Source organism: Ochotona curzoniae, unplaced genomic scaffold (genome assembly GCF_017591425.1).
Source record: "Ochotona curzoniae isolate NIBS_2020 unplaced genomic scaffold, NIBS_Ocur_1.0 scaffold_3208, whole genome shotgun sequence".
Taxonomy (NCBI): Eukaryota; Metazoa; Chordata; class Mammalia; order Lagomorpha; family Ochotonidae; genus Ochotona; species Ochotona curzoniae.
In genome coordinates, this window is record NW_024467106.1 from 20084167 (window position 1) to 20102216 (window position 18050).

At 52.2% G+C, this 18050-nt stretch overlaps 1 protein-coding gene across 1 annotated transcript in view; it reads left to right on the forward strand.

Moving 5' to 3' along the window:
- Window positions 1-473: 473 nt before the first annotated feature.
- Window positions 474-18050, forward strand: part of PTPN3 (protein tyrosine phosphatase non-receptor type 3) — a 101429-nt gene continuing 83852 nt past the window's right edge. Inside the window, exon 1 of the mRNA XM_040963484.1 lies at window positions 474-562. The gene's annotated coding sequence lies outside the window, so the exon portion shown is untranslated. The remainder of the gene's footprint in view (window positions 563-18050) is intronic.

Consider the following 18050-nt stretch of genomic DNA (forward strand, 5'->3'; position numbering starts at 1 on the left):
GCTGAGCGTCTAGTGGCAGGAAGGTGCTCCTGGGGCCGTACCCGGCTCTTGCAAGGTTGTCCGAAGACGCAAGCAGGAGCAGAGATAGGAGGGAGCCTTGCCCAGGAAACTTACTGATGTAACCCTAGGAGTACTGGCCTGGGAATTTGCAGGACCGACCCCCCGGTGCAAGACTCCCAGCATTCTGGCCATTGCTAGGCACGCATTCACGGCGGGCTTGGCACACAGTAGGTGCCCAGTAAACGGTTAAGGCTTGCTTGCCTGTGCAAGGAAACCCGGGATCTGCCTGGCGGATCCAGGCGGAGGAGCCCCGGGGGACCCCGGGAGACTCGTCGGAGCGCGCCAGCCGGGACGGGGGCGGGAGCAGGAGCGCCCCGCAGGCGGCCGGGACGCCCGCCCCCAGCCCGGCGCGCGGGCCCGTCGCGGCCAGCCCGGCCGGCGGGAGCCGCCCGCGGGCGGCACTGGGCATGCTCAGACGGCGGCCAGGTCGCGCCGCGAGCGAGCTTCCGCGCCGCCCGCACGCGCGACCTACCTGGGCGCTCCGCGCCCCCGGATGCTGCAGGTACGGGCCGGCGCGACCCCCACGGGCCGGGGCCAGGGCGCTGGGTGGCCGGGGGTTGGGGGTCGTTGTTCGTCGCCACCCCGCCCCCACCCGTACCCCGGGCGCACGGCGGACGCGCGAGCGGGCGGGCTGGCGCGCGCGGCGACCCCGGGGTCCCAGCTCCACGTCGAGGCGGGGAAGGGGCCGCTGGGTCGCGCTCACCTGGCGAGACGGGGGCGAGAGGGCGCGGGCCGGGCCGGGTGGGGCTCGACCGGGGCTAGCGTCCGGGACGCGGCGGCCGCGGCGGCGGGGCGTGGGCGTGCGCTCGGGCTGGGCGGGCGCAACCCTGCCGAGCCCGTGCGACCGGCGAGCGGCCCGGGAGGTCCCCGCGCCGCCGCGGCCCCAGCTCCGGGCTCCGAGGGGGCGCACAGCCCACGGGGAACGAGCCAAGCGTGGCGGCTTAGAGATCGGTTCTCAGGGCGAATCCACCTCTCGGCTTTCAAAGATGGCATTTCCTGGGCCTGGCACGTATCCCAGTGCCAATAAATCTTGGCCATTCCGAGGGCGATCTAGCATGATTGGTTTATCAGCTACCTGCGACGAGATAGCTGCGGTGGGCGAGCCTGTACGTGAGCGCCCAGCGGCCCCCCACCCCGAGAATTTCGACTTTGTTGCTACCTAAACTTACTGAGAAGTTGCGGTGGCCTTAATAATTCATGGGAAGTTGAGACAGCTTGACACCTGGGTGTTCCGAGGTGGTGGCCAGAGCTTGTGCCTTGGAAACTGGAGTCCTTTTGAAGCTGGGCTCCCCCACCTGGCCAGCTGGTGACCTTGGGCGAGTTGTTTTACCCGTCTGATCCTGCAGTTTCTCCCCCCTGCAAACAGCTGCTAATGATGCCCACCTCATCGGGTTGTTGGTGGGTTAAATGGGATAAATTATGTGTAGGTGTTTGGCATCGTGCCCGGCACAGAGCAGGCGAGCAGTTGGCGTGATGTGAATTTAATTCGTTTTAGGGACCCTTGTGGCTCCTGCTTCACCAGGAAATTACAATGAGGAAAGCATCTTCAGGGCCGGGTCTCTGTTGCTCGAGAACTTGTGCTGAAGTCAGGGGCTTTGGGGAAAAAAACCCAACAACAAAAGAAAAACCAACAGTGGAGGCCAGCGGTAATCAGGGCATCCTCTTTAAAAACAGTTTTATACACTCAGGAACTCCCGTACTTGGCAGTTTGGTTTCACTTACAAAAGAGCTGTTTTGCAAGATGATGCATCTTGCAAATGTTTAAGCAGATGATGTGAGAAAGCAAAGCCTGCTTCAGAAGATTCCTGCTGGAAAAAGCTCTCCAGCCTAACTTCAAGTCATGATTTAGGACAGGGCTTCCCAGGTTCGCTAGGCTTGGTAGGGGGCTAGCAATATCCTGCTGGGCTCACTGGGTAGATTTCCCTCTGGGAAAGGGGTTAGCATTCCCTCTGCCTTGCTCATGGCAGCCAGCACGTGCTCCAGGTGTCACCCATGGGTCAGAATGTCCCGTCCTTCCCTTGGAACCTCTTGTGTTTAACGTGGGTGGGAATTTTCACCTTGTGCTTCTACGGAAAGGGCTGACTTTGCATAGCCTCCCAGCGCTGCCCAGGGCACATACACCCAGTTCATCCCAAATAAATTTTAGACTCAGCCCGGGAGGCTATTCCTCTTTGTCACACGAGGAAATCGTGGCTCTGAACCGGACATGGCATAGCTGGAATGTAACCTGGGTCTTTTGGGTCTGAGTGCAGCACCACCACTTTTTTTTTTTTCCATTCTGCATCCTGCTGGGCTATGGAAACTTAGAGATACACGATTCGCCTGATAACTAAATGAAGATATAAAGTGTACTGAAAGCTGGAACTCTCTCTGAGATTGACTGGTTGAAAATTAACAGCAGTTGTCTATTCTCTGACAGAGAGTAGGCTGTGCTAGTTAAATATTCTGGTTTATAGCGAGCTCCCATAAAGCCCACATCCAGTTAATGGGATACCAATTTGCGGGGAATTGGAGTAGAATAAAGAGCGCCTCCCCCTCGGTATTGATCCTGCCCGGTCTCCAGTGATTTGCCTGCTCCCAGAATGGACTCAACTATGCAAATGAGGCATTAGCTGGGAATCTGAAAGGGCTGGTGACCTGAGGCACTTCCAGGTGGCCGAGGCTTTCCACTTGGCAGTCGCTTATGGAGCTGTCTGTAGGGCAGGTGCAGGACTGAGCGGGGAAGCTGGACAGGTCCTGGCCAACGGAGTGGGCCCTCGGCAAGGTGAGGGTGTGGAGAGGCAGCTTAAAGCAAGAGATGAAGCCTGGGGACACTGATCCAGGACCCCACGGGGGAGGTCACTTTACTTTCTCTTGCAGGAGACAATGTGCTATCTTTGAATGTTCTCCTTCTCAGCTTAGATACCCCTGAGGTCAGGGAGGTAATGGCCGAACCCAATCTTGTCCCTGAAAATGCGTGGGGTGCCCAGGCAGTAGCTGGTGGCAGGTGATCACAGGACTCCCTGGTTGTTGACTGTGCACCAGCCAGGAGGTCCCCACTGCAGGGTGCTGTTGCTCCCTCACACCTCCCCCACCCGCTGCAGGTGAGGAAATTGAACAGAGGTGTACAGAGGCCAAGGACTAGAGGACCAGTGTTGTGACTTTCTGGGAAGGATTGCTCCCAGCCAGCCCAGCCGAGGGGCCCAGCTTCTTTCTGGAGCTGGGGTATCTTCCCTCTGAGCCCTCAGGGTTTGTGGCAGGTTGGAAAGAGTCTGGTCTCCCCCCCCCCCCGCCCCCCCAGAGCGCTTCTGCTGACCTTAATCCCAGGGTTTACCTACTGCCACCAGACAAAGAGTTTCCTGGAAAGCAAGGCAGAGCGGTCTTCCTCTCTTCCCAGGGTCTGCTGCAGGGGCTGGAATGCCCCAGGTGCTCAGTACAAACCCTCCCCGTCTGGTTAGTTGGTGGGGCAGGGTAGACCCACCCCACCCCCAGCACTGCGTACCTTCCCAGGTCTAGTATAGACCAGCAGACTCTGGTCTCCCGGTCTTGCAGGTGTCTCCTCCCCTGCTTCCGGCTGAGGGCGAAGTGCAGTTAGGCCTCTGGCTGCTATCTGAGCTCTGGGCCCAGAAATCTACATCCCTAGAGATGCCTCTGAAGCTGCCTCCTGATCACTGCCTGCTGAAAGACAGCTGGAGCCCACATTTCACAGCTAAGCCCCACGTTTATTGAATGTGTGTTGTGTGATGGGCTGGAAGACCACAGATGTGAACCCTAAGCTCCTCCCTAGGAAGGAATTCTGGTGGAGTTGGGAAGATGGTGGTGTGTGTGTGTGTCCGTCCATCCATCCATCCATCCGTCTGATAATTGCTTTAAAAGAAGACTAAGCCAGATGCTTGCAGGCACCAGGGAGTCAGCCAATCATTTTGACAAACTTCAGAAAACACTGCAGGATGGAGTTGGCATCTGAGTTAAGCCTTGAAGGTGCAGAAAAATAGCCTTCCAGGCAACAGACTGGCAGGCACATAGGCATGGGGTCCTGAGGGGGAGGCCTGGTGTGTTTTAGCAACTTGGCCGAACCCAGCCCAGCTGGCATTCCTGTGTTTTGGAGACTCCTGTACTGTAGCAACTGGCTGCTGCCTCCTATAGCTATGGTTCCTTGCTCCATCTCTGTCCAAGGGTCAGTTCAGTCCCTGTCTTCTCCTGTAGGGGAGTGATGGTCTTGAGGCAGGAGCTGCTTCTGCCAGGGCGGCCCCTGTTTGTAGCTGATGGGCACCGTGTGGCATCTTGTGACTGCCCTATGCTGTCACGCGTGCTTGCTTTCCATATATCACTCACTCAGTGGCTGTCACAGGAGCCCTGCAGCCCAGATGCCTCCCCAGATCCTGAGTTCCTGCAGGCAGGTGGGTGTCCTACTGTGGCAGGGGATAGGCTGAGCATGGCTTGGCCTCCCTTGCCATAGCTGCTGTCAGTGCCTGGATTGGCACAGAGTGTTGACAGCTGTGGATATCTGTCCCTGACACCATTTCCTTCAGGGGGCCATGGGCTTTTCTTTTCTGAACCTAGCAGTCAGGCTGTATCGCCTATAAAAGAACATGTGTGTTACTGCTGCTGCTGTGTGCAGGAGGCAGCAGGAGGTGTTTGGATCTGGACAGAATGGAATTTCTGAGACATTCTGATGGTTTTTGTGGAAAGTTAGGCCAGAGGGTTTGGAATTGGGATAGTCCTGGAAAGTTCAGGGCCCACAGTTTGCCATCAGCGTATATGTTTTTGCAGTACTGAGCTGGCAGTGCATTTTCCACACTGGGCCTCTTGGAGCCCCTAAGGGGGACAGATGGTGTGTTTCAACCCTGTGCTACCAATCCCATTGCACAGATGGGGTGAAACAAATGGAGGCTCTGGAAGGTGAAGTGACTAGCTGAAAGGTAGTGGTGCTCTGAGCAGTTCGGGCGCTGGACAAATTGTCTATAGTAGGGGCCAGAGCAGAAACTAAACCTGCTTTCTCTGCATTGGCTATTGGCAATGAACTCATGGCAGAAAACCTCCTAAGGCAAGACCCTTGAGGGGTCCCTGAGGGTTTGACCCCTATTATTCTCCCTCCCAAGACAGGTATTCTTATTGGTGCTTGGTGCTGGAGTTGCTGCAGATGCCATGCACTGCAGTCCACTCCTGGCTCAGGGCCTTGAATCTAGCTGTGAATCTAGCCAAGGTGGGCCGGTCTAGGGGTGGTGGTGCCCGAGGTTATTCTTAACCACTAGTTTCCCAGAGTCCCCTTCCCTTCTCCAGCAGGTGCAGTGGTTGTGAAAAAGTCAAGTATCAGGAAGGAGAAGAGTCCCCCATGAGACATCCTCTGGAGGCAGGTGTCCCTACCACAGTGGACTCCACCTGCAAGCTGCTGGCCCTCCCAGCCCCGGCTCCCCTTGGCAGGCCAGGTGCTTCACAGGCTATTCCTGGTGCCCTGAGAAGAAAGGGGAACCCAGCTCCCTGGCCATTCCCACTCTCTCACACGTTTGTGTCTGGCTTTTGTGTGGTTTCTTCTAGCCTTGAGGACTGGTGGAGCCTGGAACCTTCTTATCAGCTCCTCCTTGGGGTCCCTTGGGGTCTCTGTGGTGCCTTGGCTGGCCATCCTGATCTGTGTGAGACCATGCTGTGCCCCATCGTGCCACCACCTCTGTCCCCTTACAGCTCTGCGCATAGTGGTGATTTTGTGGTCAGGTAGTGTAATTATGGTGCCTGCGTTAGCAGCTCCCTCCCCAGCTACTCAGAACTCTGAAGGCGGAGTCTGCTTTTGTTTTGAACTTTGTCTGAGCTTTCAGTTTCCCTTTTAACTTTGTAGTTTGACATTCTGGAGACTCAAAGGAAAAGTTGGAAGAACCGAGCAAAGCACCCCGTTTGTCTTCACCCCAATTCTGCAGTTACTGATCGTTTTATCTTATTCATTTTGCCCTTCTGTGCATGAGTCTTCCTGAATCACTTGAGCATCATTGGTAAAGTCTTCCCCCTCGGCATTTCCTAAAAGTAACACCATTTTCTTACAATAACTTCAATACAACTTTTAGTATCAGGTAGTCTTGATGCAGCACTGTTGCCTAATCGGTAGATCTTTTCTTACTAATGTCCTTTTTTTTTTTTTTTTTTTAAAGATTTATTTTTATTATTTTTTCATTGGAAAGGCGGATATACAGAGAGAGGAGAGAGAGAGGAAGATCTTCCGTCCGATGATTCACTCCCCAAGTGAGCGCAACGGGCCGATACTATGCCGATCCGAAGCCAGGAGCCTCTTCCGGGTCTCCCGCACGGGTGCAGGGTCCCAAAGCTTTGGGCCGTCCTCCACTGCTTTCCCAGGCCACAAGCAGGGAGCTGGAAGGGAAGCGGGGCTGCCGGGATTAGAACCGGCGCCCATATGGGATCCCGGGGTTGCAAGGCGAGGACTTAACCACTTGCGCCACCGCGCCGGGCCCACTAATGTCCTTTTTGTGTCAAAGAAAATCTCAGACCATGCATTGCATACAATCGTTGTGGTCCTTTGGTCTCCTTTAAGCTAGAACAATTTCTCAACTTTTCTTGGTCTTTAAGGACCTTGACTTTTTTTTTTTTTAGCTTTCTAACTTTTATTTCTATTTTTTAAAAGATGTATTTATCTTTATTGCAAAGCAGATTCTACAGAAAGGAGGGGAGACAGTGAGGAAAGATCTTCCATCTGCTGATTCACTCCACAAGTGATCACAACGGTTGGAGCTGAGCCAATCCGAAGCCAGGAACCAGGAGCTTCTTCTGGGTCTCCTGCTTGAGTACAGGGTCTCAAGGCTTTGGGTCATTCTTGATTGCTTTCCCAGGCCACAGACACGGAGCTGGATGGGAAAGAGGGCTGGTAGGACATGAACTAGTACCCATATGGGATCCTGGCACTTGCAGGGTGAGGACTTTAGTCACTATTCTACCATGCCAGGCCCAGCCTTCTAATTTTTAAAAAAAATCTATTTGAGGGCCTGGCACAGTAGCCTACTGGCTAAAGTCCTCGTTTTGCATGTGCTGGAATCCCATATGGGCGCTGGTTCTAATCCTGGGGACCCCGCTACCCACCTAACTCCCTGCTTGTGGTCTGGGAAAGCAGTCAAGGTTGGCCCAAAGCTTTGGGGCCCTGTACCTGTGTGGGAGACCCAGAAGAGGCTCCTGGCTTTTGACTTTGGATTGGTGCAGCTCCATTGCAGCCACTTGGGGAGTGAATCAGTGGATGGAAGATCTTCATCTCTGTCTTTCCCTCTCTCTGTATATCTGTCTTTTCAATAAAAAGAAATAAATTTTTTAAAAAACCTGTTTGAATTGCAGAGAGACACATACAGCAGACACGTACACTTCACAGATGCCCACAATAGCTGGCACCAGGCAAGCCAGCCTCCCCCGTGGATGGTGGGGACCTGAGTACTTGAGCCATCACTTGCTGCCTCCCAGGGATGGTCATTAACAGGCAGTTGGAATTAGGGGCAGAGCTGGGACTTGAACCCAGGTACTCTGATAAGGAACATCAGCATCCCAAGCAGTGTTTTAACTACTAAGCCAAACAGTCTCTCCAGGCCTTGGCATCTTTTTGTGGACTACAGATTAGGTGTTTAGTCTGTTCTTTAGTTTGGTTCTCTCTGCTGTAACTTTGCCCCTGTCAGTCCCAGCACCTAGATCACCTATGGCGCTCAGCAAATCGTTGTTAAGAAAAGGTGAGGTGAGAGGTGGAAGTCAGCAGGTGTTGTGATATCCCCACTGTCTGAGAGATGTTGTCATTTGCTTTAACACTATAAGAAAGAGAGCTTGCTGTCTGTGCTGGCATACAAGCAGACACAGATTTGGTCTGGCAAGGGTGTTGGGGAGAAGAATGGGGCATTTGAAGAAGGCTGAGATGTACCTGGATATACCTAGAGGCCTCTTCCAGCCCTGAGTGGTGCAACATGGCAGGTCTAGAGACCCAGGATTGGGATAACTACAATTTTATCCCAAACAAATGGGTTATTATTAATAACCACATCGGATCTGCAGGCCCCTGCTTGGAACTACTCTACAAAATCGGTGCTTAGCCTGTCCTAGTGTATGTCTGAAGCTGAGGTCAGTGCTGGGGGTGCCTACCTGGGAAACCCTCCAGTACTGGGGTCCTCACCTGGGGAGGGGGCAGCATGAATCCAGCTCTTGGGGATCACCAGCAGCCCAGTGCTCGTGCTTGGCCCCCAAGCCTGCCGCCACAGCTTACCCTCCCAGCTCTGCTCCTAGCCTTCTTCTGACCCTCACCTCACCCTGCTCCTTCCTGCTGCAAGGGCTGGAAGAGCCCAGACTCACTCTCAGTACTGAGGCTGGATGGAGGAGTAGGGACTGGATTTATGTCAGAAGCACAGGGATAGGGGAACCAGTGAAAAAGAAGAGCCGTGGAGGAGGGTAAGCCAGGTGGGGCAAGAGACAGCGTCTCCTAAACCCTAGCTCTGTCTGCTCTGGGCTCACACCTCCTCCTGCCCTTCCCATACCACCCACCACATCCCTCTTTCTGCCCTAGTGCCCAGATCGTGACCGAGCAGCCGCCTTTGGCAGAAGCAGGCAAGCAGGTGGCCTTGGGGACCCAGACATGAGAGGATGAGCATTGGGTAACCAGCAGGTGCAGATGGGGACTTGGATGCAGACAGACCAGGCAAGAAGTGAGTGTAGAGGGATTTTGCTACCAGGATCACCCCAGGGTCATTTGTCAGGAAGCCTGATGTGTAACATTAAGTGATCAGGGTGGCAGGCTTAGGATCCATATGGTTTGGATCTTTAGTGTGTTGTCTGCCCTAGAAGAAAACAAAAGCCTTACCTTCCTGAGTCAGAAAAAAGATGAAAATACAGAACTCAGTAAGTGCCTAACATGGCAATTAGGAGGCAGCCTGGGACACCTGCATTGTGTGTCCAAGAGCCCGGCCTCTGATTGCAGCTTCCTACCGATGTGCGCTGCGGAAAGCAGCAGACAGTTGGGTCCACCTGTGTGGGAGCACTGGCTGTTGGCAGTCATTCCGGGAGTGGACGAGCAGGTGGGAGTTGAGCTCTCTCTAGCGGTCTCTGTGTCTCTGCCTTGTGAAGAAATAAAATTGAAACAAAAGAAACAAAAGGTCAGGAGGTGCTTTCTAGGAAGCGTCCGAGTCCTGTGGCCACCAAGAACACCGTTGGGAGCAGTGAAGTGTTTTATAGCTGTGTGTGTCTGTGGCCCTGATAGAGAAGCCACTGAAGGGCAAGAGGGAGACTAATCCTGAAGGGTTTTCTACTTCACATGCCATTAGATTCCTCTTAGCTCCCTCTTTTATATTGTTGGGGAAAACTGAAGCACTGAAAGGCATTTATGTGGTGCACCTAAGGGTGCACAGCCAGTGCGGTGCAGGGACTTCTGCTGACGGCTTAGCAGTTCCGTCTGTCAGATCCCGAGTGTGCAGGCTAGACATTGTCCACACGAGTTATCAGCCAGGCCTCACATTCCTGTTACTGTGTTAATACCCGTTGGCATTTTTCCAGATATAAAAGTGAGATGCGTTGGTACCAGAGTTGTGATGTGTTACTTGAGCTTTTATGTAGACATTGCTACGTGTTTGGTATTTTAAAAAAATTTTTTTTTTCTTTCACCCTGTGTAAAACTCATTGCATTTCCCCTGACCTGGGCTGTGTTCTGCTGCGGTGCTGCTGAACTTTAGCCCGTGGGAATCTCCGGGAGGGCTTGTGAAAACACAGGCTGCGGGCCCCACCCTTGCCGCTTCTGATATATCACTCTGACTCAGACCCTCAGGTGGGGCCGGAAAACACGTGTTTCTAACAAGCTGTCTGATGTCACTGCTGCCCCCAGGGACCACCCACCCTATGGGGACCACTGCCTCAGGCCTCAGGCTTATGACCTTGGCAGTCAGCTAGGCAGTCTCTGCTGCCCCCAGCCCTCTGCCTTGTCCTGACCTTGCCACTGTCTCCAAATCTCCTGCCTGCCGTCCTCACCTCTCCAGGTGACCCAGCACCTACTGCTCTCAAGGCCATGTGAGGGGACCTCCTCACCTTTGTCCTCTTCTTACTTCCTCCCCTGAAGTCTGAGAAAAAAAAATTAATGAGTGTCACTGGCTGTGTCTTACCTCTCCACTACCTCCTGCCTACTGCAGGGGAGTGTTCTCTCAGCCTCACTCTTTGGTCACAGCCCGGTCTTTCTCCCTTCCTCTTTGCAGTCGAGCCTCCTGGATGGAGTGGTCAACTGAAAAAGCCTGCTTTCTCCTCCCTCCAATTCCAGGAAGTCAGGATTTCTGCATTCATGGTTTAAGTTGTGTTTAATTGTGGTGAAAACCACATAGGGTGAGGCGTTCTGTGGTGGCTGTTAGTAGGCACGCCATTCATTGGCGTCCGGTGCATTCACACTGCTGTGTGCCGTCACCAGCGCCCACACATGGAACTCTCCTCCCCACAGAAGCAAAGCTCTGTGTGTGCGATAAACAGTGACTTCCCATTCCTCCTACCCCTCGGTCCCCATCAAGCTCCACTTGGCTTCCCGTTTCCTTGAACTTCACCGCGGTAGATAGCAAAGATGAGCGGAGTCCACCAGTATCTGTCCTTCTGTGGCCAGCTTCTTCCACTTGGCATCATGGCTTCCAGGTGTGTTCCTGCTGTAGCCAGTGATAAAATTGCCTTCTCTGTAAGCACTGAGTAACACGAAGGTGCTTCAGAAAGTTTATGGAAAGCAAACTGCTTAGGTTTATATTGTTGCAGACTTTTTGAGACGCACGCCCAGGTTTTCCATAGCATGCATTTTCCGTGACTTCATGGCAGCCTGCCTGCATCCTGCGGTGTCTGTGAGATGCGTTTTCCCTTTCCATTCAGCTGCTGCTGGAGCCTCTCCTTTTTTGGTTTTTTTTTTTTTTGTAACCAATGCCACAGTCTGCATAAGTGTGCAGGAATATGTTGTTGTAAGGTTTAGTTACTTGCTTGAAAGGCAGAGTTACAGAGAGAGAAAAATCTTCCCATCTGTGGCTCACTTCCCAGTGGCTGCAGCTGCCAGAGCTGGGCCAATCTGAAGCCAGGTATCTTTTTCAGGTCTCCCATGAGGGTACAGGGGCCCAAGTGCTTGGGCCACCTTCTCCGTTTTCAGGTTGGTCGAATTGGGTGTAGAGCAACCAGGACTTGAACTTGTGCCCTGTGGGATGCCAGCACTCGGCAGCTTAACTCGCCATGAGCAGTGCTGGCCCCAGAAGACAATTTTGGGTGAAGGGGACTTGCAGCCTCCGTTGGGAAGTCTCTGCTGCTGTTGAGCATTCTTGGTGCTGTCTCCTGACTCAATTCTCAGATTTTCCTCCCACCTGCCACTGGGGTTGCGGTGGCTGGGGGCTGCTGGCTTGTTGAGAGCCGGGCCAGTTCCCAGATACCAGCCCAGTGGGTCTCTGGGTGGGCTTCCATGATGTTGTTCTTAGTCCCACTGCTCAGCCAGGCCTCTGCTCGTCACCCATATCTCTGACCCCTATCTGTGCTCGGGTCTGCTCCTCTTCTGCTTTGACTGCCTGCAGCGCCTGCTGTGTGCACTCCCATCATGCCCTGGTCAGGGCTCGTAAGCCGGTGTCCATCCTGTTCATGTGTGTGTTGCATCTGAATGTTTCTTCAGGAATGTCCCCAGCTCTCCTTGGCAGAACTTGCCAGCTTTTATTTATTTATTTATTTTTGTCTTAAAAACGCCTTCACCTTGAGTGATACTCTTCCAGCCTACATGCCTCAAGGTCATACTTCATAGCCAGCATCCTGCCCTTGACTGACACCTGTGGGAGGGTTTGGCTGTACACAGTGTCCTGTCACAGCTGAGGAGGAAACCTGCACGACTGCCCTGCTCCCCGGCGAGAGCAGAGCCATTTGCCCACTTGTCTGTAAGGCTCATCAACGAGGGCATTGCTGTGTGTGTATTCGCCCCATCCACAGATAGGCCTGAGCTAGGCACAGTGCTGGGGGCTAGGGAGACGAGGTGCACTGATGAGTCCCTGTTTGATGGGAACTTCTGATCCAGTGGGGGATGGGCAGTGGAAGCTGCAGGAACTAGTACTAAGCAGAATAATGAAGTAGAGTAAGAAGGGGAAGATATAACGAAAGGCTCTTTAATTGTGGCACAATGTGATCAGACCCATGGAGGAGCCAGGTGCCTGTCTAAAGAAAGGACAGCAGGTGCACACGCCTGACATGGAACTAGCTCGCTACAACCTGGGAGCAGCCAGGAGAGCAGCAAGCAGAATGAAGATGGGTGAGTGTGCGAAGGGGCCTGGGACGTGACCATAACTAGACCACAAGGCCATGATATAGCAGAGTAGATCCAGGGCCCAGGGTTTACACTGTCCTGCCTCCTCTTTAGAGTTGTTGAAACCTAAAAGCCACACCTGCTATGGGGTGGACTGAGGAGCAGCTTAAACCACCTTGCTGGATTTTATTGCTGTTTTTTTGGCAGCCAGTTGGTTGACCGCTGGGTCGTTGAGACCTGAGCTTGGTAGGGAGAGCTCGCCAGGTTGAAGCCCCAGCTTTGGGAAGCAGCTGCCTCTTGGTGTCCTTGGGCTTTCCCACTTGTACATCGCAGGGTTTGAACCAAGAGACAGGTTAGGATGTGCTGAGTTCTCCAGGGTCAGAACCCTGCTTCTATGACTAGTTTGGGACACTCTTCTGGCTTCGAGCCATTTGCAGGCAATAGGCAGATGCTGTTGGCAGATGTTAAGTTTGCCCCATCAGGTGTGCTCCTCCTTTGATACTAGGGTCCCAGCCAGCCCTGGCCAGTCAGAGCAGCCATGAGAAGCAGATGGGGGAAGGGCAACACCTTCAGTGACCCCATTCTTCTATCCATCCATCGTTCCAGCTATCCACCCCGTGGTGCTTGTTGAGCACATGCTGGGTACCAGGCACTGGCTGGCTACCTGTGTCATAGGGGGTCTTCTCCTTAGAGGTCCCACCCAGCTGCCTTGTACAGTGATGCTAACTTTGAAGAACATGTGGAAAGGAACTCTGCTCAAAAAGAACAAAGTCCCTACATCATACCATATGCAAAAATTAGCTCAAAAGGGTCAGTGACCAAATATAAGAGATATAAAGCTTTTAGGAAAATGCAAGGGTTACTCTTCATGACCTTGGGTTTAACACTGGCTTCTTGGAGGCCCTCGCCTCCAACAAAAATAGACCAATTTGGGCTTTACCAAAATTAAAACCTTTATGTACATCAAAGGATATCATTAAGAAAATGAAAAAAAATAGTTTATAGTGGTGATGAAATAGATCTATAGATCTGATGACAGTATTCAGAATTTGAAGAGTTCTTAAAAGCCAGCCGCCCAAATTAAGACAAACCAATTAGAAAATGGGCAGAGGATTCAAATGGACATGTCCTTAAATTCTTAACAGGTGGCCAGTAAACACATGAGAAGAAGTGCCATATTATTGGACAGGCGCCTTAAAGCCACAATGGGATACCACCTCCTGCCTGTTAGAGTGGTTGTAATGATAACCCAGAAGCTAACAGGTGTTTACAGGGTATCCCAGGGGAGGACTCTTCTTAGGATGCTGATGAGAATGAATGGAGAATGTACAGGCTCTGTAGGTAGCAGTTTGTTGGCTCCTTGGAAAGATGAGCAAAGAGCAACCAAATGCCCGGCAATAGATGCTGTTAAATCATACACCTGGGTCCACTCACACAGAAACTTGCACCCCAGTGTTCATTGCAGCTCTATTCTTAGTGACTGAAAGATGGAAATGGCCCAAACATCTATCGGCAGATGAATCAATAAAGTGGAATGTCACACACACACACACACACACACACACACACACACACACATAATGGAGTTCTGGTGCCTGGTAAATCATGGGTGGACCTTGAAAGCATGCCAGGTGAACTGAGCCAGGTGTAAAAGGACAAATACCTGCGTGACTCCACTTATGAAACACCTAGAAGAGGCAAATTCTTAGCAACAGAGAGAGGAGTGGAGATCACCAGGGCTCAGAGAATGAGTGGCGAGTTATTGCTTCATGGGTTCAGAGTTTCTGTTTGGGATGATGAAAAATTTTTGGAAATAGTGGGGATGGTTGCATAATACTGATGCCACCGAACTGCACACTTTAACATGATTGAGATGGCAGTCTTTATGCCTTGTGTGTCTTAGTAGAATGGTAATAGTAGTTCAGATCCACCAAAATGGGGGTGTCTGGGAGGAATGCGACTTTTGTTGAGATTCTGGTCTTGTTCTGCTGCCTGGTGACCTCAGAGGTGACCTTACATGTGGAGCCTGAGGCCACCATTTGGAGGCCAGAGTCCAGTAAGACAGCAGGTGTAGGGCATCTCACGGCACATGGACAGTGCTTGAGGTGCCTTGGGTGCTCTGTAATTTGATCATTCTGCCCAGTAGGAAGGACAGGAAACAGTACCTTGTCCTAACTATCATATCAGCTCACTGCCACTCGTCTTGAGGGGTCTTGTTCCTGCCATAGTACTCCTCTGGGCCCCCCTGTGCCCAATGCCTCTCCCTGTCTTGCTCTTCTCTGGGATGACTGTGGCTCATTTTGAAATCCAAGTCTACTCACTAGACATTAGCCAAACACCTAGCCCTGGCCAAGTGCGCTCGTTTAGCTGGAATAATATAAAACCATAACACACACAAAAAGGGCAGTGAAGCGTTAGAAATCCCTGGACAAACATTGGATCACAATCATGAGAAACAGTAGACTGAATGTGGAGACATGACAAGTGCAACTTGTGAAAATAACCCACTCCCAAGCAAACATGACAGCATTGTGGGTTGGCCTGTTTCATTCCACATGGCCTCATCAGGGCTGCTGGTCTGCCCAGCCGCCTGCCCTTCACCCCTGTGATGTTGGCAGCTGTCAGGTGGTTGGAGCCACCTTGCGTTTTTCCTAGCTGTTGAGGTGTACTCTGTGCAGCCCCAGCATCTCCCAGGCTCATTGAAAAAAACCTCAGGATCTGAACACAGAGGTTGGTGTGCAGCTTCCTGGAGACTTAGGCCCCCTACCACACCCAGGGTGGTCGTATCAGTTACCCCTGCACTTATGACTGGGATCTGGGCTTAGAGGACAGGTGTACCCCAAAGGGGAACTAGCACAAGGGTCTGATGAGATCCAGTTCATTAGGAAGCCCAGCTCCAGGGTTCTGGGGAGTCATGGCAACTCCAAAGCAGTGGAGTTCAGTGTGGGCAGACTGGAGATGCTGGTCACAGGGTAGGAGAGGCCTGGCCCTCCTCCTGTTGGGCTGGTAGGGCCTTCAGCCTGCACACGTCAGCACTCCAGCCTACCCACGCCGTTTGCAAAAGTGAGAGGAAGTCATCTACTGGGTTCCCTCATTCTGAAAGGCGTGTTTGCGTTCATCTTAACCTGTCTGCCATGTCCAGGAACCTCACAATCACAGGGTATTCTGAATGTGTCGTTTCTTTAAACACCAGCAATTTGTGCTTCCCAACCACAGGGGCTGCCAGAAGCTGTTGTCACTACCAAGCCCCTGTATATGCTGTGGTTTTATTTTCCCCTATACATATACACCTATAATAATGCTTAATCTAGAAATTAGCCACAGTAAGAGACTAACAGTGACAAGCTAGCATAAATACACACCATAGTAAGTTATTTAAAACTTTGGAATTGTTGATTTCTGGAATTTTCCATTTCATGTTTTCAGACCCTGGTTGACTATAGGAAACTAAAACCTCAGATAAGGGCGGAGGAGGAGAAAGGAGACTAGTTTTTCTGCGGCACCTGTTCATTCCATTGTCCCATCTTAAGAGTGGAGGCAGTATGGTCGTGAATACCTGAGTCATGACTCAGGTTTCTGAGCTTGCAGGATTAATTAGAGGGAAGGCCATTTCCTTCATAAGAGGAAACTTAGCAACGTGTGAGCCTCGGGGAGTGTTTATGAAGATATCTCAAAAGGTAAGAACCTGCCTTTACCCAGTAAATTGCAGCCACAGTGGTGATTAAGCCTGGGCCTCCCCCGCACCCGCCCCCAGTGAATCACCGCCCTTTCTCCTTCCTCCTGGGAGTGTGTGTTGGTCGGCTCCAACCTGGGAGTTCATGTGACGCCAGGGATTAAACTGCAGAGCTTCCTGTCACTGGGAGTCTGACCTGTGTTCCCCGGGCTGGGTGCTCCGAGTCTAACCTAACAGTCTGTGAAATGGGAACAGCACTGCTGCCTGCTGGCCTCAGGGATGATGGCTGTGACGACTCGCAGGAACCGTGCCAGTTCCTCAGGAAGCCCCAGAAGGGAGTGTGCCAAGGATGGCAAGAACTGGGTTTGAAGTTACAGCGCCCCAAAATTATTCACAGGTGAGGAAACTGAGGTGTAGCAAGCCAGTTTATCTAGAGATATGTCAGCTTGGGGTAGAAGCTTCCCGTCAGTCCTGGCATGCCTAGACAACCTTGCACTCCCTCACCTGCCCAGCCACCCAGAGCCTGCAGGCCAAGAAGCCCCTGGGCCAAGCCACCAGTTGCACTGTGAACAAGAGTTATGTCTGGTGTATATCTCCATGTTCCCAGCACATGGAAAGGCCTGAGGACACGTAAATGCAACACCAGCAGCAACACAATTGATTCTGTCCTTTTTGTTAACAACTTAAACTATTTTACTATTTTTGGCTTCAGTTATCCTTTCTGTATAGTTATTGTGTACCACGTGATGGTTGTATAGAAATGCACGCTCCTGTCAATACAAAAGTCACCTGTAAATACTGTTGCTCTCGTCAGCTGCTTGGCATGCCTTGCATAAATCATGCTTAAACTTTCTTCAATTTTCTGACCTCATTTTTTCAAAGCCCAAAGCCGTGGAAGTCTGAATAGAGTGTGTGTAGATATGATTGATGTTGGTTTTGGGAGGTGCTGGCACCCAGTAGGTGTAGCCTCGTAGGCACCTTGTGTAGCCCTAGGACAAGGGCCTGGAGGGGCTGACACCTGACAGGCGGGAGACTGGCAAAGTGGAAGGAGCCTTTGAGGGCTCCAAACTGGGGCCCAAGGTGAAGGAAAAGAAAGTGTGGCACCCCAGGTCGCCTGGCCAGCCACTGGGCAATGTGGGGGCCAGGGGTGGGGCTGGGAGTGTACTGCTGCATTTCCTTGAGATAAAATTATGGCGATGATAGCGGTAGGGAGCCTCGAGTTTCTCTGGCCTGGCTGCCCCCAGCTTCAGATTCCTGAGTGGGAGCAGGGGCTGGCACAAGGTGCTGGCTGGGATGCGCTGCTGTGATTAGCACATGTCAAACTTTTCCAAGTGACTTGAGCTGTTTTCTTTTTCTGAAGGCTGCTGTTGCTTTGGGCTGTAAAGGGGTGGGGGCTGGTGCCGAAGATAGAAACAGCAGGGCCTGACACCCTAATGGGTGTGTCCCGGCTGAAGGCAAATATTAGCACAGTGTTTTTGTGAAGTTTATGTAACTTGATTCATGTCTCTGTAGAGTAAATGTATTCCATCCTGTTTTCCAGGGCGCTTTGGGCCTGCTGAAACTGTTCAGAGGAAAAGTAGAAGGGAGATAGGTGCCTTGCTCTCTCTCTCTCTCTCTCTCACACACACACACACACACACTGCTCAATATTAAAACCTGCTCGTTTCCTTTATCAGCTTTTGGTCCATTCCTCCTTGACCTCCTAGGTCAAGCTTTGATGGTTAGCTTTTTCTGCAAATAAAATACCCATTTACAATTATTTTGCGTGAGACATTCATAAAGATACCCAGATCTGGACAGTGCCCTGTTGGGTAAGGCTCAGAGAAACGGAAGTGTGAACTTGAGTGCTGTCCTAACACATGTTCCCCCAAAGTCTCACTTCCAGAAACCCAGCCTGCAAGCCACTTTCCGCTTGGTCCTCAGTCCATTCCCTGCAGCCTGCCCCCCAGCGGTCGCCTCCACAGCTGTGGCCCGCTGCATCTTTGTGCCCTCCTGACTATCCAGGAGTCCTTCTTCCGTGGGGGAGAACCCTCTTGCATACCTTAGGGAACCCTTGAAGCCCCATCTCCTGTGAAAATACTCAACTGCAGCGGTAGT